General features: G+C 39.8%; 1 protein-coding gene across 9 annotated transcripts in view; it reads left to right on the top strand.

Moving 5' to 3' along the window:
• Positions 1-8,056: 8,056 nt before the first annotated feature.
• The window catches only part of ralyla (RALY RNA binding protein like a), a 47,231-nt gene continuing 30,791 nt past the window's right edge, over positions 8,057-24,496 (top strand). For 2 of the 9 annotated variants that reach the window (XM_088429578.1, XM_088429582.1), the window contains exons 1-2: positions 8,057-8,169; positions 22,237-22,315. The gene's annotated coding sequence lies outside the window, so the exon portion shown is untranslated. Of the gene's footprint in view, positions 8,170-8,205; positions 8,575-22,236; positions 22,316-24,496 lie in introns of those variants that run through there. The other 7 variants (XM_088429579.1, XM_088429581.1, XM_088429583.1 and 4 more) reach the window with 5 other exon arrangements.

The following is a 24,496-nucleotide window of genomic DNA, read 5'->3' on the forward strand; positions in this document are numbered from 1 at the left end:
TCAGTTAGTTCTTCTTGCATCAAAGCTCAAGTGATTATTGAGCGTTGGCTGGGAGATTTAGTGCAAATGGTATTAAAAAAAATACCCTCTTTTGTCTCACTTGTATTTACTGGAGACTTCCCGCTATAATCTATAATGGTTGCGCAAAAGCCACAGCAGCAGGTTTAGTGGAATGGATGTACAAAGCGGGCAGCGCTACGAATCTTGTGAATACTTACTATAGATCTCTATGCCGGTGTCAGGTCATTTAGGTTCATTACCCATTGGGAGCGGATGATGATGAGCTGTGAGAGCCTGTCTGGGCAGAGTGGGGTGGGGAGTTATGGAGGTGGGGGGGCAAGGGTGGTGTCACTCTCTCGTTATGTGTGACAAACGAGTCCCAGGCCCGCACTCAGCTGTTTGAATTATGGAAGTGGGTGTGCAGGACTGCTGACCACACGTTGCCCCCCCTGGGCAATAGCAAATGGTGAGAAATGGTCTGAGTCAATCCTTCAGCCCTGCAAGTAGGATAGACAATGAGAGAGACAGCCTATTAGTGGAATCGGGACTTTACAACCAGCACAGCTTTCAAGGGGCTGCACTGAAGTGTTTATGTTTTATGTATTCCCGTATACTTGTTGCCCATTACTGATGGTTAATATCGTTGTTTTCATTTCAAGGGCTTCAATATCTACTGTACTATATGACTAAAAATTTTAAGCAATTTTTTTTTTTTCTAACTGCTTCGACACACTCCCAGTTTCAATGAATTGGGACTAGAGATGGTCCAATGCAATCGACAGTATTGACCCGGATCAAGGCCAAAATGATTGGTTTCATATCGGATTGTTTTTATTGGAACCTGTCCGGGCCTACCTTCAACTTCATTTTACGCAACATGTTAGAAAACTTTGTATTTTTCATACTTATACCACAAATACTTCGTGCTTCCGTGTCTAATAATCATGAGAAAAGTAGTCCTTCTAGACTATGGCTGCACTGACTAACGCAAGATGAGTTTTAATGTTAATAGAATGAGGGACCTGCGGCAGGTAAATGACACAGCCAGCTTCAAATGGTTGCTGTAACTGAGCAACAAAGATTGGATACTGCTGAATGCAATGATATGCTTACAGCTGTTAAACTGTCAACCCTGTTACCTTTTAGCATTAGCCATAACAGTCACCAGACTCACTAGCATGCAACTTGAACATGTCTTTGTCTCTCAGAGGATCCACTCCTTTTTTTTTAACTTCAGACAACAAACATGAAGTTACACAGCAAACAAAAGCAATGCCTGCCTTTCTTTTTTTTTTTTTTTTTGTCTGGTTGCGCCAGTGTAGTGTGAAACCCCTGAACGCTTTTCCATTCTTGTAGCCCTGGAATACGTAAACATTGTGAGAAGATGGTACCAGTGAAACAATTCTTGCTTGTTTTCATTTAAATGTATGAAGATCACTCTTTTCTGTTTTATAAGCAAAGTTTTAGAAAAAAGAGATGAAGCAAGTGCAGCACTCGCATTTGGCAAGTCTCAAGGTCCGTTACATTCTGTGATTATTCATACATTAGGACATCTCAATTATCTTTACAAATACTCATTGATCACAAAATGGCAAGGACTTGTACGTCAGCACATTGCGAGGGAAAAGTGAAAACATTTAATCATTTGTTTGGCTCACCATAGTTTATCTTTCTGGGAATAAGAATTAGGCAGCGTAATCCTCCCTTTTATCCATCTCACGGGGCTGCCATTTTGTCTTATATTGGCGCCTTATTTTTTTTTACAGAAACTGACATCAAAAGGCCCACGTATTTGTTTTTACCAAACCCAGAACAGGTGAGCCATGACTTTCGCAAGCAGAGACCTTGGGCACTGAGATGAATTTCAGCCAACTGCGGGTAGATGATGAAGATGGTGCGCATTTTATAAGTCAAATGGCAATTTGGAATGACCAATATACCTATAATGCATGGTTTAAAGTAATTTGGGAGTAAGCTGGAGTACCTAGGGATGTCCCTCACATCTTGAAAAACGTTTGAGTCAACTCACACACACTTTTAAGGCACCTCTATGCTTTGTCTTACACCATTATTGCAAAGTTAAAAAGTCAAAGCTACTTCATCATTTCTATATATTGGCTTCTAAAAGTGAGCTTGTTTTGACCGGTTGTGTCGTCTGATAACCACAGAGCTGTGATAAATTCTGTCAGCTATTGTCTTTGGGAAGTACTTTGGAAAGTCATGAGTGGAATTTGAGCGGCATATCAAGCATTCAGTTGGCACGGATGGAACAATGATGCCTTAATGTCACACAAATAAAGCGGGCTGAACACGTCGTCAAGCGAAAAACAGGGCCCAGTTGCACATTTGACACGGAGGGTGAGCAAGGATGCGCATCTGATCTAATTAAGTCGTTGATGCCGCTGTATCTGACATACAGCGGCGGCTCAGTGCCAACCTGAACAATGTAGGGATTTTAGCTTCTTGAGGAACGCCACCCATCTTGTAAATGTCAACATGTGAGCGCATTAAAAGGTTACACGTCATCACGTGTGTGCATGCTTGGCAGGTGCATTACTCGCAAGCGCATGCACCTCACCCAGAAAATAAACCAGAACAAACAGCATACTCAAACGGCCCGGACCTCCACTAAGGCTCAGCGATGTCATAACGTGCAGTTCAATTGGAGCACACATATTTTGTAAGCATTGCATTGTTTGTTCACATCTGTATGAGGAGGAACCTGGTGAGGTGGCGAAAGGCACCACGGCAAGTGCGTAAATGTGAGGTGTGGCCGACCAGCTCCTGTGTGAGAATGCATAATATTTCTTTTTACTCTAGTTAAAAAAAAAAAAAAACATTTTAACTGTTCTGGTGTTTAAATAAATGGCTAAAAAGAGCAATGATGTTTTTTTGTCGTTTTGTCACGCAAAATGCCAATCCCAATGTACTGTATATGCCCCCCCCCCCGAATGGATGTATGTATGGATGGATAGATGGACGAACAGACGTATTGCAACGAAATAGATTACATTTTGTAGGAAGGCGACAGAAATATTTATCAGGGTAGGGACCCATGACAGATAAAATCCACGCTTACACAATCACCAGATCCACGCAAAACGCAACAAGACTTCTTTCAATGAGGCTGGGACGGTTGAATTTCCTCCATTGTTTGTTTTTGTGTGACTTTCCAGAATGGGCTTGCGTGGTGACATCATTGCACAACATGTCTCGGACATAGTATGGAAGAGGACAGGAAAAAAAAAAGGAAGCGGACAAGAAGCGTATCAATTTCTTTGTCGTTACATCCTTGCACTTAATAATTAAAAGATGTACCCATGCCACATGACCAAATGAAATTTTAATTCGTGCACAATGTAAAATTGGATATGTTTGTGGCTGAGTCGGTGCAGTGTTGAGCCCTGCAATACGCATGTGACTTGAACGCAAATAGTACCTCAACAACATGTAGAACGACAATATAGCAGTATCCCCAGTCATATATTCTTGATCCTCTGTGTAGAATGACAAAGATTAGTGCTGTATACCTGATGAGCTGAATGTGTAGTTGTCGAAATATCTCAAGGTAGGTAGGACATGGCCCACTGCAATTGAATTTTCTGCTGCATCTGGGAAGGATTCCATAGAACTCAAGTGGTCTTTTATATTTTACGAGCAAAATGGAAATAGCTGAAGAACAGCTATTCAATTGAGTGTCTGCCAAAAACGGTTTGGTTCTTTTTATTTCTTTTTAACTCATTCACTTCTGTTGACGCAAATAGTCATCAACAATCCATTTGATTGTGAATGCAACCCAGTTCAAATGGATCCTTGACGTTATTATCGGCAATGAATGGGTACAGATGGGTACAGAATGAATACAGATTACCCCAATTTTACTTGGTTTTGGGCAAAGACTGGAAGAGAATGATGCCATTTCTATTTGTTTCAAAGGCTTTTTTGTTGGGAGTTAAGGTTGTGGTCATGCAACCTCATTAAAACTCATATTTATGTTTCTACTCACACTAATATTGTTATGGTAGCATGCACACAAACGCAGTCAAATATTTTATTTTGTGAGGTAAAAATGCCGCGAGGCACTCTGATAACAAACACTAACCTCGCATGCACTTCACATCGCCCATTATTTTTTCTGTCAGATGTGGCAGCATAAGCACCACTCAACATTTCTGTGAGTAATTCAGCACCCATTAATTTTTTTTTTTCCGCCCAGTCTTGAACAACTGCTACAGATACATACACAAATATTTATGCAGCACTCGCCACTGGTTGTAATGCATTATTTGTGTTTGCATTCATACACAAAAAGTAGTGGGTGGGGGGGCAACAGCTGCCTTGCCATTAATGTTGCATAGAATGTCCTGCTGTCTACTATATAATTACAGCTCTCGAAGTGGGCAAACTCATGACTCAACCCGAGGCTCTGAATAAATCTGATCGGGCGTTGTGAAGAGGAGAATCGCAGGTCCTGCGATCCCTCCACATTGTTGCAATCCCCCTCACCCCCCCTTGCCTGAAGATGCATATCCGGGCCGAGGAAGATGAGCTGCTTGGGACATTCACCAGGGAGCTCAGGATGCAAGCCAGTGAATTACAGCGCTTGTGTGTATGTGTGTTAGCGAAAGATGAACGGATACGGTGCTGGATCGGCTTAGGTTGTAGCCATAGGGAGTTTCCACGCCATTTTTGAGCTGGCATGTAGGAACAGACAATGGCAAAGCTAAAATCCACCTCAGCGTTTTAATTGTTTCACTTCACTTTGACGCTCGTGTGGAGGGAGCCTATTTCTAAATCCCCGAGTTTGGGTCTATTGAGCATGCACGCCTCAGGAAATGTGACTTTCAGTTTACTTCGTAGAATATTTTGTCGCATAAAACAGAAGCATGGTTGAAGTCTCTCCAATTGATTAGTATGTTCAGCCTTGTTTTCATCCGGTTGTAACACATACCAAATACACAATCACGTGTGGTTGAATCAACCAAAAATGTTTTTTTTTGGGGACTAAAGCGCAACACTACTCATCAGAAAAAAGCATCCCACTATACCAGTACTGGAGCGTGGTAGTAGCTTCATCATGCCTCGGGTCTGTTTTCCTTCAGCTGGTCCTCAGGCCTTAGACAAAGTGGAGGGAGTTGTGAACAGTTCCAAATTGCAGTCACTGTTAGTACAATATCTTCAGACAAACAAACAGGGAAAAAAAAAACAATAATCAAAGGGATTTTGTGAAACATAGTGGCTGGTGGGTGTTGACTCCAATTCAAAATGCGTCTGAATGTGATTAACAAGAGGGTGCACACCAATGCACAAGCCCACATTTTTCTTGGGCATGAAAACATTCCATCTGCCATTGGTAACCTTTTGAAATAATTAATTAATTAAAAAAAATGAAATAGTTGATGAAGAGGTGGGTTTTATGACTGGTCACAACAATATTATTATTATTATTATAATCATTGTGCAAACACGCCAAACCAATTTGAGTACGTGCAAATGCATGTATCACGACTAGGCATCCGAAAAATCATGTCTGCGAAAAATCTTTGTTCTGTTTATTTTAACATACTTTACTAACGTTTTATTTGGGAGCTTTGAGGCTGTCATCTTTCTCTCAAAGTGCAGCCATAAAGTAAACAGCTCTGGTCATGTGACAATATTCTGTAAACATGTGACATTTCACACATTTCATCTACACATTGTAGTATTTCAGTACTTCATGAAAAATGATTGAACAATCATTTATAAAGCCTCATAGATAGAATTTTCTTTATGGTCACTTTTGTGACCGATGGGTTGAAATGGGTTAAATAATTTTTACTTCCACACTCAAAGGTATTTTTAAATTGATTTGCTTTGGTCTCATTTTTTATATCACAAAAGCTTTGAGGGTGTGTGGAGATTTTTTATCGTACATCTAATGTAGGTGCTGTCATGAACTACTGAATCCATGCAAAAATCCCTTGCTAATCAAAACAGCAGCACAATAGACATTAAAGTAGACTGAATTATGACTGCGTCATGATATTGTTCATGCTCATCTTTATATTCCACAAGAAATACTTCAGTTCACAGTCCTCACTGTTTCATTCTGAGCCATTTGGATTTTGTTACTAACAAAAACAGCAGCACAGTACCAATGGTATGGCATACCCTTATCATGCAGTCACTCCTCAATGCTATGTGTATCCCCGCTTGTATTTTGTAACAAACACCTATGTCCATATATGTGAACGCCATTGCTAACCAAAAGCTATAAACGGTTCAAATCACAAACAGGTGAATTTGTGAAGAGCGACCCACAAATAGGTGCGGGTGGACTTATGATTCAACGTTTTTTTTTCTATGGTCCACATGTGCTTGCTCCTTTTTGCCAAACGGCTGTTCTATGTCACTGCAACACATTGTGGACAGCCTGGGCAGGGGAAGCACAAGCAAAGCTGTCAGCGCATCAAATAAAGCACGGTGACAGGTCAGACTGCAATCTCACACACAAGCGTACACACACACAATGCTCAAATAGCAATGTCTCTCCTGACCTGGCCTTAAGCCCTCTCCCCTTCATTGATTGTCAATACTAACCCTGGGCTCATTAGAAACTCACTTGATTAATGCGTTAAGTAGTTTTTAATGAGAAAGCCCCCCTCACCCCAGAGGTATAAATGGATTTATTGATTATATGTGGAGACCCTCTTACTCAATTTGATGGGTGGCTCCGGCAAGCGATGTTGCCTTCAGGGACCTTGCTAATTAGCAGAGACATAAAGGAAATATTAGGTGGCTGAAGCGATATGCTCACAATGGAGACTGGCAGGTTTATAAGGCCTTTGTTAACTGGACAGCCCATGTTTGAATATGAAGTATTAAAGTATGAATGTTACTCAACCCAACTCACGCGTTTGTTTCAATATGAGTTGTCTATTGACTGATTTTCTTGAGATTTGTTTCTCCTTTCTTCTCCTTCTTCTTCTTATTTATTTTTTATTTGTTTATTTTGCTTTTGCTTGTGACCACTTAACGTATTTCCAATAGGAGCATTGCATGGTGACAGTGAACGCAACTCACGTTAAGCAGAGGTTTGGCAGCTACTATTATTAAATATTCTTCAAAAAAGAGGTCTGAAGAGGTTTTTTTTTTTTTTACCACATTCAGCCAAAGGATGCTGTCAAACTAAACATAAAGCGAAGATATTTATACCCCAACTCTAACATACCTGTACAATGAGAAACCTCTTAGGCAAACAGACTATCGCTTAGGTCATCTGTTACCCTTCAGGCAATACATATTTGAACACGAACAGTGAGGCAACACATGTAGACATAATATAGCACCAGTCAGAGGCATTCATTTTGTTTTTTTTATCTTTGCAGTATATTGTGTATTCTTCTTTTGTATTTTTCAGTTTCTACTTCTTCTCTCACACGTATTGTATGGTATAAATTCTTTCTAATGTATGTTTTTTTTTAATATAATGGATTTATTATTTCTTCCAGTATTTCCTAATTTACAGCAATTTAGTAAGATTTTTGTCCCATTTCTCAAATATTTGTGTTTATATTTCTTTGACTAATTATGTGTTTTATTTTCTAAAACTATCCTATTTTTAGTATGCCATCTCATTCTTCAAATATACATATCATTTTTCTTTCTATTTTGTCCTTCTTACTAATATTTTTGCTCCTTCTTACTCAACCCTTCAGGCGTCATAGTGTTTTCAATAAAAATATTCAGTTTTTGTATAACTATTTAAAAAGGTTGTGCCGATAAATGTATACTGCTATTTTGGCATTTACCGGGTTAATTTGATCCCTAAACTGTGAATGGTACATCGACTTGCGCTAATCGAAAGTGACCATTATATTTTTGACGGCTGAATTGCTGTATTGTGTATAAGATCTCGAGTTCCCAGTAATGTGTCCAAGGCTGCAAATTTACATACCTACACGCTGGTTTCGTTCATTCATTCGGGAGATAAGAGGGGAAAAAAGAAGTCTAAATGAACCCACGTGCGTGTACGTCAGAATCCACACAAGCGTGGCCCCTCCTGAATCACGTGACGCCAACGCCGGCTGATGCTGCGAGCAGCCAGCGGACACACTGGAGAGAGTGTCAGCCTGCCTGCCAGCCAACCCACCCGCCACATTTCTTTTTCCATACTGATACTCCCGCTCGGTGAGTACATCATTTGATCTCACATTTTCTTCTCGTTTTTTTTTTCTTTTTTTGTCTTCTTCTTGTTTTGTTGTTGGTGTTCGGGCCACGGCTGTGGTGCGCATGCAATGCTTTCAATTCATCCCACACATCCAAGCAGGACACATACGTGCTCGTGGAATCGTTTGGATCCGCTCGTCTGTTTTAGCAGCAATCACCTTTTGCTCTTTCTCCCGCCCCTGGGCTCTACGTTGGCTCATTTTGTATTAATTTTGGGGCAATTTTACTCCGATTTTTTTGTATTGTTTTTATTTTTTTGCAGCGTTGATGGTGGAAATGAAAAGCACTTTTGATTTTGAAGGATTTTGAGTGTTTTGGAAGCAGGTGACAATGGAACTTTGGTGGAGTTCTTCATGCAGAAGCCAGGTGAACTTTTGTTGCATTAATGCACATTTGAATTAGCTTTTCTTCAAGGGAAATATTTTGGGGGAAAAAGTATATCAATATCACAAAAAGTATGTATTCAGAGAGTGTTTATAAAAGTGTAAACAAGAAAATAATGGGAAAAATATGACATTAGGTGATAATAATAAAACAAAGTATTCAAAAAATACACAAAGAAGTATACAAATAATAAAACATACAGTGATGCCTTTAGATATGAGTGGCCCAATATTTACAAAATCTTCCTTTAACTTGCAAGTATAAACTTGAAATATGCAAACATTTATGATGATGTTATTTAAACCATTCCAGCAGGAAGAAATCATTTAAGACACATTTAAATTGTATCTTAGGACACCAACGTGTACATTCACAAAAATTACAAAAAGTCAAGTAAATTAATGTAGATTAACAAACAGAGTATACTGATATGAACGGGTGACCATTAAACCTTGGGATCGAAATGAAAGAGTTTACAAAAATAGTGAATTCAACAAAAATACACCTGTGCTGTTGGTGACACAGTTTGTAAGTGTTTAACATTTTTGGTTCACAGTTTCGTGGTTTGCGGTTTGAATTTCTGTTTTCCCTTATATGTAACATTTGCATGCTCAGCCTGTGCCTTCTTCGGTTTTATCCTGACGAATATTCTTTGGCGACTTGGTAATAAAGTGCTGCCTTCAATAGTGAAAACACTGTCCATGCCCTTTTTTTATGTGTAGTCGATTTTGTTTTCTATCTATTTCAGCAAGTAGTGGCCACTAATCTGGTCGAAACACGTAGCGCTAATTGGTTGTCATGGTGATTGAAGTGGTTTCCTGTACACACCTCACAATAGCACTGGGGTCGGTACAGGGGTTAAACAGTGGCAAAACACACCAGGTGCTTTGTAATTCTCTATCCTTGGGATGTAATGACAAAAAGAATGCCACAGTGATCTTACCAAGATACATGAGACTAAGAACCATATAAATTAACTCGTTCACTGCCAGACCAGTAAACGTTCATTTCTATAGCAGTCATTGACACTAAATGAGTTAAATGTTCTTTCAGCCAAGTGGCAGTTCAAGTCAGTTATTTACTTTTAAGAATTGTGTTTTTAATCTTCGACAAGTACAATTATTAACACTTTGACTGCCAGCCCAGTAAAAAATGGATGTTTTACATCTATAGCCGTGAATGGCAGTCAATGACTCAATGAGAGGTTTGTTTTTTTTCAAATTAGAGATCTACAGTAATCATTCACTAACCAACTATCAATCAACAGTGTGTTGAAGTAATTAAGCTTCAATCGAGAGTAACAATTGGCTGGTTGGTTTACGCTTTGTTAGTTAGTATACTAAGGAAGACCAATGCATATCTCTGATCGAGATAGAGCGCCATGAGAAATGAGTGACCTGATTTAAAAGTTTTTCGAGACATGAGCTCTCGATTGATGCTTTTTGTTCTCTTTTTCTTTTCTTTTTTTCTTTTACTTATGAAAGCAAATTTGAGATTCAAGAGCGATTTGGTGGCAGGCCACAACACTCCACAACAAGCAGTGGTTTGGCAGATGAAATTCGTAAATATTCTACATAAGTATTCTCAAGAGAAGTGGCTTCAAGCTGTTTATTCTCAGATGATGATAACTGTCAAACCAAACATCAAAGAAAATTACAAATTGTGCACAACCCCTGCCAGACTCTTGCTCCACTCAGAAATATTTGAAAACTGCGCTCTAAGTGGACGTTGCCTGGAGGACCGATGGGCTTTTGAGGGAGGCGGAGGTTTGGGCACAATCTGACTGCAATTGACAACAGCAGTTACGCGGCAGTGACAATCCAACTCGCTAAGAAGGCATGTATGAGGCGGAGCAGAATCACAAAATGACAGTACTCTCTGCTCATCCAATGAGATGACCTATAGCAAAAGTGTATTCATCCCAGTGTTTTATCTGCAGATGGTATCACTCAGATAGTTTTCATTCCAAAATGGAACCTTTTAACAAGCATGCACTAAAGTGGTAAAATAATGAGCAGCTCATGGAGACAGAATTATTGGACACCCATTTATGTACTTTCTTGACCCCCAAAAAGATTTCGGGTAAAGTACCACCTTAAAACAACTATGTAGCCTATGATAGCTTTATGCTAACATGTTGTATAATGAAAAACATTATTGACACATGGTTTTGCATGATTGTAGAACCCTAAAAGCAATGGATTTGAGTGCAATGTATCAGTGATAGACATAAAACGTACAAAGGAAACTCCTCTACAACCAAATTATATTTGCAGCCAAATTTTTCACAACAGGGATCTTTTCACTCTCGCAAATCTGTGTCTCGGAAGTAAACATAAAAAACGTGTTGTGCACTCTGCAATCTGACTGAAGTTAAAAACAAAACCATCCAACATATAAAAAGAAAAAAGAAATTGCCAAATTTACAATAAGCATTCATTTTCATACTTCATACATCAATTTCCTGCATAATGTCGTACACTTTGCTTCATCCATCTTTCATCTTTATTACTTTTATCCTGTTTTCAAGTGTTGGCTTGTTTTAAGCTCAGCGCGGCTGCACGCATGACGTTATTTTGGTAACCACACCCCCTCTGCTCAGAATCCACGCGGAACATATTTTGCACAACGTGTATCTTCCGGAATTTTTTTTACGAACGGACAACATGGCAGACGAACAATTGCTAAAAGAAAATTGCCGGTAAAAACACCTTTAAGATTCGTCTGAAAAGGATTACCGTTATATAAATACCGTAAACAACTCCTGGCAAGCGCCACGTTGGTGAGAGATGAGGAGTCTGTTCAGATCGTTTGAATCGACTAGGATTCTCTACCTCTGTTATAGAGTAGTGTTGTTTGTATGCTGTAGAGTCAATTTACTGCCATCTATAGTATGGGAGAATATTGTCTCACTGTGGGGGAAAGCCACTTCGAATATGAAGTGCTACAAAATGCTTGCCGGCACGTCAAGTATAAACAAAGATAGACTTTTCCTGCAGGCTTGTTTTCGGCATTGTGAATTTCAGAGCAACGCAAATGCAGAAAAAAAAAGAATATATTATGCAACAAGGAGATTTTTCCACGTATGAGGACGTAAGAAAGAGGGAAAGCCTTCAATGCATGCATTTTCACACTGGGGGCTATTTTTGCATGTGCAGTTTTCGTTGTAGAGGAGTTTTACTATATTCTTAATTAGTCTGTGGGACTCTATTATACTGCCTCCTGGTGGTCAAGGCAAGCACACTATAAGGAGGAGTAAAATGAATTGAATAGCAACATTAAATCCATCTTCTTGAGGGTCAAGGTGTGAGTCATCCAGATTTCAGGTAAAAGGGAGGCTACACCCTGGACTAGTTGCCTGTCAGTCACACGGTACTTGAACAGACAAGCAACTATTGAATCTCAAATTCATAGTCAGTGAGTGGGAACTGAAATCACATTGACTATATTCAAATTAGGTTCATGTTCTGAGTTACAAACATGGTCATGGACCAAATTAACAACATTTGTCAAGGCACCAATTTATCAGCAAAAACACAAATCATCGCCCCCCCCCCCAAATTCAGTGTGGCAAGGAGACAAATGATACAAGCTATCAAACTTATATACTTACCATTTATTTATATATTTGTTGCCTGTTTCTTAGTGGGAATCAAAGTTATCGGTTGCTTTTTTTTAAAACACTGTCTCGATTTGGCACAGAAATGTCGCTAAAATGATAATGCAGCCTGTGATTTTGTGAGCTCCATTGGCATTTTTTTGCAAACAGTGAAGATCAGCCCTACCAATAACTTCATCTTAATTCATATCAACGATGAACCACCCAACCCTATGATTAATCAATAGTTAACTTTCCTGATGAATCAATCAAAGAAATAAGGTTGTACAACCTGTTCGATAGAAGGGCGATGGGAACATCGCAGCATGCATACAAAGTTGCGGAGCAGAAACCACAAATTGGACATTTGCAGTGCAAATGTGTGCCGCACAAAAACAAAACACTACCTGCCAATAGAGGAAGGCACAGCTGTGCTCTTACTGCGCACACACACATGCACACCTCATTGTGTGGCGTTGCGTCTGGATAACTGACAATCACTGTCAGACATCACACACTTGGCAACTTGAAAACAGCCTTAATGAGTTGGTGGCAGGAAGGACGAGGGGGGATGGCATCTCGTCCAAATACTGTGCTTGTTCATTATGCAAACCTTGCTTGTAGATTTGATTAATTGCTCGACCTTGACCGTGAAGCTCAGATGCAAAATGCGTGTTGGGCAACCTGATCCTCTGGGCCACGTACAGTACAGTATACAGCAATTTACACTACACCACTGTTTGCTAACATTGATTGAGCTAAGGCACATTGATTGAGCACGAAAAAAACATATTTTTAACTTAATCATATTTTCATCATTTCTAAAACAGATTAGAATTAGAAGTGCAAAGAAATAGAAATCTTCAACAATAGAACTTCAAAACCAGGGTAATTCAAGGTACAGTCCTTGTGACCGCTCCAATTAAATACATAAAAACACAGGCATTGAAAAAATAACTTGAACATTACTGCCCTTGATTCTTACCTGATCATTTTAATTTGAAGCTTATTTCAAGGCCAGTATTCTCCACAAAGAAAGCACAGTTCTGAGACATTCACTAAATCCCTGCTGAATCGCAAATTGTTTTATTCCATTCCAGAAACCTCCACTTTGGTTAGTCTAAGATACAACAGGGAATCTGCTGTATTTACACCACAGAAAAATAACTCCTAACGACTCCCTATTTGAAGTTTAAAATTATGCCACAATTTAGGTTTATACTACCTTGTAAACCAACAGTGGTAAAACCATTGATTTACATCTGGTATAATCCCTGCTCGGTCACCAGGCTTTATGATGAAAAGGTAGAAACCTATGTCTATTAAATAGGCATATGTAAAATTATTTTAAATTTTAAAAAAAAGAAGCACTGAATTTTGCAGCTATTCCTTACTCTATAGTATAAGACGATAGAGTCCAAAAATGCCCCAGGAGGAAAAGAAAAAGTATAATTAGGTTTTTGGGGGAAAATTTAATTTTCAAAACCCTAGACCAGCACACTCACTCGGTTCAGAAATGTCTAAACATTTTGTCCATCGTAGTACTCCAAAGAAGAGTCTAGTGCAGAAAACAGTTCCAGCAAGAGCTCCTGATTGCTCATGACATTAAAAAAGGGCTGCATACTCGTATTTTGCGGGTTTACTACTCAAAAAACTACACACACATTACGTCAGATGCGTTTCTAGTTACCAATCAATGCAGACCAAATTTGCATCTTTTTTTCAGATTGGTTCTGGGCCAGGATATGCATTTTTTTAATTCTCCAATGATAGACTTTTTTTTTTTTTTTAGTAAATTAAACATCAGCAGTACTTTGTTTCACTTGTAGTGTATATGACTGATGAAATTTAGACAAATGTTAATGAAACCGTCTTATATAGTTGTAGAGCAGGCAGTTATAAATGAGAACCAGCATCTACCATTTCACAGTCACATATAGCATGTGATAATGCCATCCAGTGGAAATGATTATTTATTGCAGACGTGTCTCCTGTATTCAACATGATGGTGAATTATAGCTTGGGTTAAACCCTTTAGCTGCCTTTGTTTTTGTATTACAATTATATTACTGTGTTGAGTTTCAATTGCTGTGTAATGGTAGAACTGCACACATGGTGTTAACTTTAAGTATAAATAACAAAACAGAAGAAAGAATTAGTATGAGTGCAGTCAGAGGTACCCCTCGCCTGACAAAATGACGGACCAAAAAAAAAAGTGTAAGTTGCCCACCTCTGCATTTATATTCTAACAAGGTTGCTTACTCACTGTAACGACAAGCCAGTGGTAGCCATCTTACATTACTGATGTTCAGATGTTCACCAACAAAGTTTGTTCTTAGAAAGACTCTCATGAGTTCATAAAAGGATTCTGGTACAAAGAACACACAATGATAGCAGTGTTTTTGGTGAAAAAAAAACAAAAAAAACAAATTGACCTAAACAGGAGCAATGTAAAATGGCTTGTGGTGGCTTCACACATTTTTTGTTCTACTTCTGCTTTGGGGGTTGCCACATACTTTTAGTGCCGCTTTCATTAAACATGAAAGAAGCTCCCACCAGTGGCAACGCATCTGTGTGTATTATGAGACAATACAAGAATAAATAAGATAAGAATCGGCAATGAAAACAAAAAATGTGGAAGATCAGGTCAACTGTGTACCCTCTGTCATCTAGTGGAAACGCTGCAATTTGAATTCATAAGTAAAAAAAATAGGGCAGTGCGGTGGATGACTGGTTAGGACGTCTGCCTCACAGTTTTGCTGTCTCAAGTTCGATTCAGACTCTGGCCTTCCTGTGTGGAATTTGCATGTACTACCCATGCCCATGTGGGTGCTCCAGTTTCATTCAACAATCCCAAATAGATGCATTGCCTTTAGTTGTGAGTGTGGTTGTGAAAGGTCAGTCATGGCCAAACTGAAAAAACTACAACTTATATTTAAAAAGGTTATGGTAATAAATTGTTTATTTTGTCGATGTTTATGTTATTGGTGGCAGTAACGCATCCTCTAAAGAGGCTGATGACTGACAAAATAAATTGCGAAGATATATTGATAGTCTTTTGCGGAATGAAAGAAAATGAAACGGGAAAATTCCCATCTTGCTAAATTGAAATTTTGTTTTGTGGGTATCATTGTTTCTGCATCCTTTGGTAGATAATGAACAGTCACAAAAGATGACCCCTTGAGCATAAAATGTTGAAACTTTTCACCGTCTTTCTCTGAAATCATCTCAGGAACACATAGGGCCATTTGACATCTCTTCCAGCCCACAGACTTTTGCATGCTGGACATCAGGTCAGGCCAGCTGAGCATGAAATGTGCTGCTAAGCAAACAATGCTTATCTCTGGTCAGGGATGAAGCTCTGCAATAGCCAGCTTTAGGTACACATGCACTGAATCACTATGAGCCACAAGCAGGGAATGAAGTTAAGGCAGGCAGACAGACATCTTTAAAGCTAGACTTAAGCTTGTTTTCTGGCCCAGTGGAGGACTACACTTGCAGAATAAAAGAACCCTTAAGGAATGTACATTTTTTTTATTTTTAGCCCTTGAGTACATTCAAATAATTAATTCTCCTTAAGAATTTGTTATTTTTTGTGTGTGTATGTAATCTGTTGTGGTCAATGTACAGGTGATTGCATATTTAATGAAATGGCATCAGGAGTGGACATTTAGCAGTGAGGTCACTCAGGGCATGCCCAGTGGAAAGAACTCGCTTGGTCTTTGAAGGGACGGTAGTTTGAGGGAGAATAGCAGAAAGGAGCCGCCTCTTGAAGAGCAGGGTAGTGTGATGGAGAATGCCACCAGTATCAGTGTTAGTGTCGGTGTTAAAAGTGGGACGCTTCAGAATCTTGGAGCCTGTATGGAACATGGGCCCCCGGAGGTAGTGTCATTAAGAATGTCACTATGACTATAGAGTGGATTACCTGGATACCATATAAAAAAAAAAACCTGGCTTTTTGGTGTCAGAATTGGGGTTATTCACCATTAAGATCTTTATGTGGTGCCGGGATGAATGGAGTGATTGGATAGGTTACAAAGTGAAGAGAATGAAAGTATTGCTCTGTTAGAACTGTTACTTATATTATTTGACTTACATACCAAAGAGATACCACTTTGGTGTAAGAAGCGGGTTCTACTTGCCCAACTAGTTGTACAGCATCTTAGAACAGGTGACCTCTACAATTCTGGAACAAAAGCAGGATTGAAATAGGGCACATTCAAGCGGTCACTAATGTGTTCATGATTCATCTCGTAAGATCTTTAGTGTCAGAAGTAGGTCAGTTCGCCGTGATGCCAGCTGTTTGTGTGTGTGTGTGTGTGTGTGTGTGTGTTTTAACCACTTGTCATGTGTGGGAACAAAAGTGGGTGCCATTATAACTGGAAATGCATTCATCATGCCAAAGTCTTGTTTGTTGGTGTCAGAAGTAGGGCCATTAACCTTGAAGCGCCCAGTTTAATGGACCGTAATTAGACACGTGTGATATCGAAGCACAAAAAGGGTGAAATGGGGCCACTCCTGTTATGCATGTGATCTAACTCAGAAGTGGACCGACTTGGTGAGATGCTTTCTTTTACGAGCTTGGTTGGATTTATCTTTGGGACAGGTGACTCCTTTGCAATTGCTGTACAAAGAGGCTGGAAATAGGGCTTGATCTAGCTAAGTTTGTTGGGAGTCAGAAGCAGAACAGTCAATCATGAGGTCATTTGTAGGGTAACCAATCGGATAGAGCCGTGAAACTCCTTTGCAAGAGCGACTTGAAGATTGAAATGGAGTCAATGCTCTGATGCTCTTTGGTGTTACACAGCCATGAAGGCATCCTTAAGACACAAGTTCAAATGCAGTATGACAGGTCCATTACTGTAAATCAGCTGTTACATGTCAGCATTATGGCAATACACTACTAGGTAGCACAGAAATGTTGGTTTCCTTCTTACAGAGTTTTGTTGTGGGCCAGCGATTACCATTGACCCTTCCATATTGTGTTGGAAAAGTGTTTAAAACCAGTATTGATCCAGTTGAAAGGTCAAAATAGATACAAGCGTATTTATGCACATTAATGCTACTTCCACACCGACTGCATGGACAGGCGGAATTGCAGTCAATTTAATTCATGGCCGCAATTGGTCATTGGACGACACAGAGCATGTGTTTGGAGAAACGGGACACATACTGCGGCGAAAAATTCTGCTCATTTCACCTACTTACCAATGTTAAGTAAAGTTAACTTTTGTTGCTATGCACGTTGCGACATTGTGAACACCTGGAGCTGTACAAAAAAATAAATAAATAAATGACTGAACCATTTGATGCTGAGTAAAAGATTAAATCAATAAATAATAATAAAAGTAAATTGATTCCAAACAATAACACAGGATCATCAATATCTTAAAAAAATTAACCTGAAGAAAAAGGTAGAAAACATTTTGATGACTTTTTTTAAATCACAATAATTTATTATTAATTAATCATTAATGGGATTTTGTAAAAAACACGTTTTTAAAAGGTTTATAACTCCTGTACAGACTTCGACAATGAGACCATCACTGCACAATGCACCACTGGTGCTGTGAATGTGCAATTAAACTACACATGGCAGAACCAAAGCCTTTTCCTGGGGTCATTTTTTTGTTTGCCATAAAGCGAAAAAAATAAATTAATAAAGTTGCTGTAGGACAAAAGAATGGCTTTGCCACAGTTTCAGAAAAGAAGCGGAAGTACTCAGCATGGTGAAATGCTTCTTTGGTGTTGATGTGTTTTACAGTATTTAGTAAAACTGATTTGATTTGGTGCACGCTTTTAAAAAAGATCTCAAATTTGTCTTACGCAGTACCTAGTAAAGCTACAGTTTTTTGCAAAAAACAGTGCTGGCTTTTCAGTTCAATTCTTTCCTACTCACATTAATATTCAAACTCTCACTCATCCGCATGTACGAGTAATCCCATTGCGAGCATGTGCACATGATTGTCTTATCAGAATTAAAAGGACTTCCTGCGTCTGTGTCTAAAATCATGGGAAATGTATTCCTACCAGCATCCATCCATTATTTGGACCACTTATCCTCACAAGAGTCGTGGGAATGCTGGAGTCTACCCTAGCTATCTTGGGGAAGTAGGCAGTGTACAGCCTCAACTGGTTGCCAGCCAATCACAGGGCATCCTACTAGATTTGATTTACATTGGTCTACAAATGACTAAATAGCAAAAATACAAACTTAATGCTGCAGTCCGACTAACGCGAGCTTAGTTTTTCTTGCAGCGTATTTCCATTTTACAATGTGGCATAATATAATTGTGGTCTGTGGGAGAGATAAACAAGACCGCAGTAGATACCTGGTATTGCAGTGAAAAGCAGCAGGCTTGGGTAATGGCGGGCAAGCAAGTTGGCCTATCTGGTGTGTGCATTGACTAGTTCAGAGCGGTTGAACTGTAAACAAGATCAGATTGACTAGCATCGTTCAAACGTTGTTTTTCTTCATCTGTCGGAGCGCTAAATCCATCAAGTAAACATATCGAACAAACGAAATAAACTATCAAACATACAGTGCTTCACAAAGGTAATGCGATTTAAAAACCAGTGCGCCAATAGACCCGTTTAGGGTCTTTAAAATAAACCCGTTCAGTGATATCACCCTTTATAATTCAGTGATCTTTATGGTCTGAAAAATACAGTAGATATTTCTCGTCTCTGTACGCCCGCATGTCGAAGATAACGTGTTGGGAGTCCAACAAGCAGGAAGGAAGGAGTACATCCGATAGACGAAGAGGCTGAGAGAACGCGTCAACATTTATAAGCGGACCACTGGCGTCGTGTTCCATTATGCATGTGCCAATGCCCACTGTTCCCTATTAGAGGCACTCTCCTTTTTCGCCACGCTAAAATGTATCTTTCAACACAGCTCCCGGCCGTCTTTTCACAAACAACAGGCTCAGTGTGCGAGCCCCGTCTGTCGCGAGGTAGTGCCATTAGCCCCGCGGCGTCTTCATCTCAGCACCGGCATCTTTTCATGCCCGCCCTCCCTCTCTTTTTTAAGAGGAGATGCCGTTTGATTTCAGCACCATGGGCAGCCGCCAGGACTTTATTACGCCCATTCTCGCCTCAGCGTCTGGAGCGTCTTTGCTCACTAACCCCTGCCCTCGCCGCCGCGACGCACCGCACGAGTCTGATGCTATTTCAAGCTCTGCGACCCCCATTCAGAGGGCTCAAAAAGAGGTTTCATCCCCAGATAAGAAACAAAATGAGAATTCACGTGGGCACAATGGCTTCCTGTGTTCCTTTTAGAATTACTTTTTCTTAATCTGACAGAGGGAAAGCGATTTATATGTGTATGGCTGTGTGTTACTCCGCAATAAGCAATGTGATGCACACAATACAAGCTTGAGCCTTACCTTGACAAAACTGTTTTTTTTTTTTTTTTTTAAAGTGAAGCATACGAATTTAACTTCACAGTCTCTCACTTTCTTCAGTAAATCTCCTTCACAGACAGCACAAACATTAGATAGACTCAAATGTACCATTTAAGTCAAAGAAGAAAATTATGAAATTAATGAAATCTTTACTCTCGCTCCTTCTTGTCAAGTTTCACAAACAGATGGATGAGACAACTCGTGCAAGATGAAAACTAGCGTAAGAAGTAAAGAAGTGTACGTCTTTACGACATGCTCCCTCTTGTCAGGGCAGATAGATTTGCCTTACAGGTCACAGAAGATCCGGTCCTCTCTTCATAAAACAATGGGGTCAAAAATTGGAAGTGGGAACCTACCAAAATAATGCCAGCAAAAACAGATGGACTGAACTGCAGCGCAGCAATCACATAGGATCCAACGTAATTTATTCACAGAAAGTTGGTCAATACTGGCTCCAACTGGCTGGATGAAAGCAAAACATGTTCTTATTTTCTGTGTTACTTGGCCCTTGGCAGAGGTCTGAGATGTACTGATAATGGTTTATATTGCCTTTTTTAGGCACCACCACCATTGTTGTAATACTGCATTTGAAATACTGTAGGTGCTCTATCTGAAGTGGCATTTTGATGCATTTTTCCTCGTTGGAGGTCAGAAAATTCCCGTTTCCTGGTTTTCTTGTAATTCAATTTCAGAGAACCTTTTGCAATGTTTTGATACAAGCCTTTCTTGTGGTTGCATTTTCATGAAAGAATAATCCATCTTTTGGTAAGTGGCTTCAGGGAACATTAGGAGCTGGCAGCCTTTGCCTTCATATTTGATTCAGAAATTACATCATTTAATGAATATAACGTTTTCTTTGTAAAGGAGAGAGACAAGAATTATTCCTATTCTTCATCCTGGTGTGAACGGGGCGTGAGGTGCTGGGGTCTGCCGGTGACTCTGGTGGAGGAATTCTGACATGCCATGACTACCTCCAATTTCCTGGCACGGAAGAATTTCTCCACTTTTCCTGCCAAATATAGCCTCTCCTCCATCAGGCTTAACAAAGTGGGTCACTAGAGCTGCATGTAATTTGCTCATAGCAAAACATGCTAAGGTTCACGGCAGAAAAACTGAAACGCAAAGTGATCATTTGGGACGGATATAAGTCGAGTGATGATTAGCTAAGGGTAATTATTATTTCATTTATTATTTCATTTTTGTATTACTTTGGCACCGATAAAGGCACTCCAAGGACCTTGTCGCTGCCAGTCATTGCCGCTAATGTGAGAATCTTTTGCTCAGTGATGTAAATGTTTTATTTCACCATTTCATACATTTATAATACTGAAAGTACGTTCTTGATAAGAGTGGATCATTAATTCAGTGGAGGTCTTGAGATCCAAATTTACTTTGTACCATGGTCACACTAGTAACGCATAAGACTTTTAAGTCATCTTTGCAGGTAATCCATTACAGCCTCTCCCCTCCCAAAAAACATAGCATATTGGAAGAAAAGAAAAAAAAAACAGCACTATATAATTCTGTACTTCATAATAAAAAAATAATAACATGATTACATTAAATGAAAAGCATGAAAGACTTTGTGCATTGTAATTTAATGCTACAATCCAATTTATTGTGCTGGTCCTTTGGGTTCTCAGCCCAATAAAATACAATCAAATCTCACACACACGCACACACACATGCACACGCACACACACAGAAGGAAACTGTGGGCTTAGACAATCTGCTGCTTATGGTTAAGTGACTTGAGGTGAGATCACAAATGAACATTTTAAATGAAGAAGCCTCATTTTTAATTTGAGAGGTTTGTACCTCTTTTTTTTGGTCTCGTTGCTTTCCTGGGACTGAGCTGGAGTTATTATCAGCAACATTTTATGCAAAAAAAAAGACTTTGACTTGCATTCTCCAGCACCGGGGTGATGCATTTCAAAACATCTGCTTGTGCTGCTGCTTTTTATTTTGACGGGGCCAGTGGTCTTACGTCCATTACCACTGACTTAAGGAAGCTCAACCACTCACTGACCATCTTCATGTGAATGAAGGATTTCAATTGGCATCATCCGTGACTGGTGTAATGCATTTCAGACTGATTGAGCTGCTTTTGCTTTCATTGTAGATCTCTACTGCCTGTGAAGCGGATACTGTCCAACCTCTTGAGAAAAAGAACTTCAATGTATTTAATTTGTGAATTGTATAGACTAAGTTTTTTTTTTTTTTATCCCCCTGCAGTCCTAAATGCAGACCATCATGGACTTTACAGATGATGTGGGTGATATGTCATGAAAGACAAAAAAATTCCCGATAATCATCAAATGGGTATGATCAGAAGGTGTAAGAAATGTACTGAAAGAAAAAAATGCCAGATAATCTTCAAATGGCTGTGATGAGAAGGTGTGAGATAGCGAGCGGAATTGCTCAGATAATACTCCCTCTATAGGTCTTGCCGCTTTTATCTTCTGGCTGTCGTCAGCCAGGGCGAGGCTGTAGGTTGCTTCCAATCAGATCACAGGAGTCGTGGCTCATTTTAAGCGCCGGATGCCCCCCATGTGTCTCCACGCCTCGCAGCACCGGCATAAATTCAGCGGGAAAGTGAGAGATGAGGCTGATTGAAATCGTGATGTATTCTCTTTACAGGAGGTCGGCACGGTCACGGGCCCGCCCGCTAACGCGGCCAAACAGCAGCTCGCCGCTCCAAAAAGGCAGTTCATTAAAGGTATGAGTAATATGTAAATGACGGGGCTGATGGCGGGAACATAAAAAAAGGAGAGGGTAATAATTTATAAGCTAATATCCACCTACCTCACTTGATGTATGCCTTCATTCTTCATCTTTGATAGTTGATGTCTAAGCTCGTTGAAGAGGCTTGGCATTGCGATTGTTTCGCCTTTTGCCCTTCCCTATTAGGCACTTTCCTTTATATATTCTACTGCTTTTGATAAAAAATGACAGCATGGGGCAGCTAGTGGCTAATGTTAGAAGCGAAGGTACCCGTCTATCTTGTCAAACTTTACAAATAGATATCCTTAAATGCACCACAACTTTCACAGAAGTTTTAAATTAAAGTCATTTGACCACATAAAGTTGCTGGATACTAGATCTGGCTTGAGTACAATAAAGCCAAAGAGAATAGGAATAAATGAAAATAGATGCCTGCCTGAATAAAAACAGAAGCAGCACAAACTGATGGACTTAAACACCATTCTGCTTGATGAATATCCGATTGCATGTGTTTTGTTCACAAAAAAAGTTGGTAGATTGCAAACAAGCCAACAAAAACAGAAATCAAAAACAGCAAAAAGAATCCTAACAACCTGAAACCAGTCAAAGAAAACTTATCAAAATAAAACCAGTGGTAACACAAACAGATGAGACGTGTGGCACAAAACCACAAGCACAAGTAGTTCACAAGCACAAGTAGTTGAACCCAAACTTTTTTTGTTTTTTTACAAAAAGTTGTTTGATTTCAGCTTCAAATGCGTCCTCTTACAATTAATGGCTCAGTGTTGCACTCAACAGTCCTGTCAGCATTTGCGTGGTAAACAGAACTACAGCATTAGCTTTTTATATTCCCACAATAACCGCCAGCATGGTGTTGTCCTTGCTGCATTAGCCGCTGTTTACTGTGCAAAGAGGGAGATTAGAATCCGCCGGGAGCGACACGGGCCGGCGAGGGCGTCTATTCATTAAGCCCTTAATTGCTAATTGAGTGTCGGAATGGTTCCACCATGCATTAGCCGAGTCATTGCACTTTTAGCAAGGGAACGGGAGACACATGGATAATGGAAAAAGTCTTATTATGAGAGCACTGGTTTTGTTTTTAACATAATATATGTATATATAAACCTATGTCTGAAAAGACACGTGATGGAGTTGAGTGGAACAGAGTCCAACCCCTCTCGAGAAGACCGGTACCAGAACCCAAGCAGCGTGTGGAGGCAAGTCCGATTGTGTCAGGTTGGAACTTTTCTGCCTCACACACCAGCTCAAGCTCCTTCCCTGACAGAAAGGTGGCATTCAATGTCCCTAGAGCCAGCTTTTGCACCCGGGTATCGGACCCCTAATGTCCCCCACCCCTAGTGGCCGACCTGCTCATTTTGCACCCAAGCTCTGGGCCTATTGGCACAGGCCCAGCCACCAAGCGCTCCCTAATCCCAGAACCATAGGGAGGCCTCGGTGATCCGTGTCTAGGCAAGGGAATTCGCTGTCCAAATTTCTCACTTATTATCAAGGATCCGTAAGCTGTAAGAGTGGTTCCTTACCTAGGATGCTTGCCATGGATGCCCCAGACAACCTTGCTTTTAGAATCATTGAGATACACAAACCCCTCCACAGTAAGGTGATGGCTCATGGAGTGGTATATATCTATAATAGGCCCACAAAATGGTCTCAAGAACATATTCACGAAAAGACACAGAAATTCTGTCACTGAAGAAACATAGAAAACATGACATTTTGATTATTTTGTCCTTTTCTAAGATCCCTAATTAGAAAATGCACCATTTCAATTCTTTTTTTTTTTTCAAAAATCAAAACCTGAAGTCAATTTCACTGAGCAGCAGGGAATATATTGTTTACCCTGACACACAAAAATGACTACAAAAAGTCTCAAGCACCCACGCCTGACAAAACATAGAAAAGTCTGCCATTTTAGTATGGCAAAGCTGTCCTAGCTTTTGAAAAAAATGTCGGCCCACTTTGCATCATAAAATGATAAAATGTAATACCCGTGCCTATCATATTATAAGTGACAGACACAAAAATATCACAAGAATCCATGCCTGAAACCACACAAGAAGTCTACACTTTGATCAGAAGTGACACTTTAGAGTGAAAAAATATGTTTTGTAGCATACCCCTGATTTTTTTATTTATTTTTTTTTTCATTTTCAGCCTC

Source organism: Hippichthys cyanospilos, chromosome 12 (genome assembly GCF_059441005.1).
Source record: "Hippichthys cyanospilos isolate Australia breed blue-spotted pipefish chromosome 12, RoL_Hcya_1.0, whole genome shotgun sequence".
NCBI classification, from domain to species: domain Eukaryota; kingdom Metazoa; phylum Chordata; class Actinopteri; order Syngnathiformes; family Syngnathidae; genus Hippichthys; species Hippichthys cyanospilos.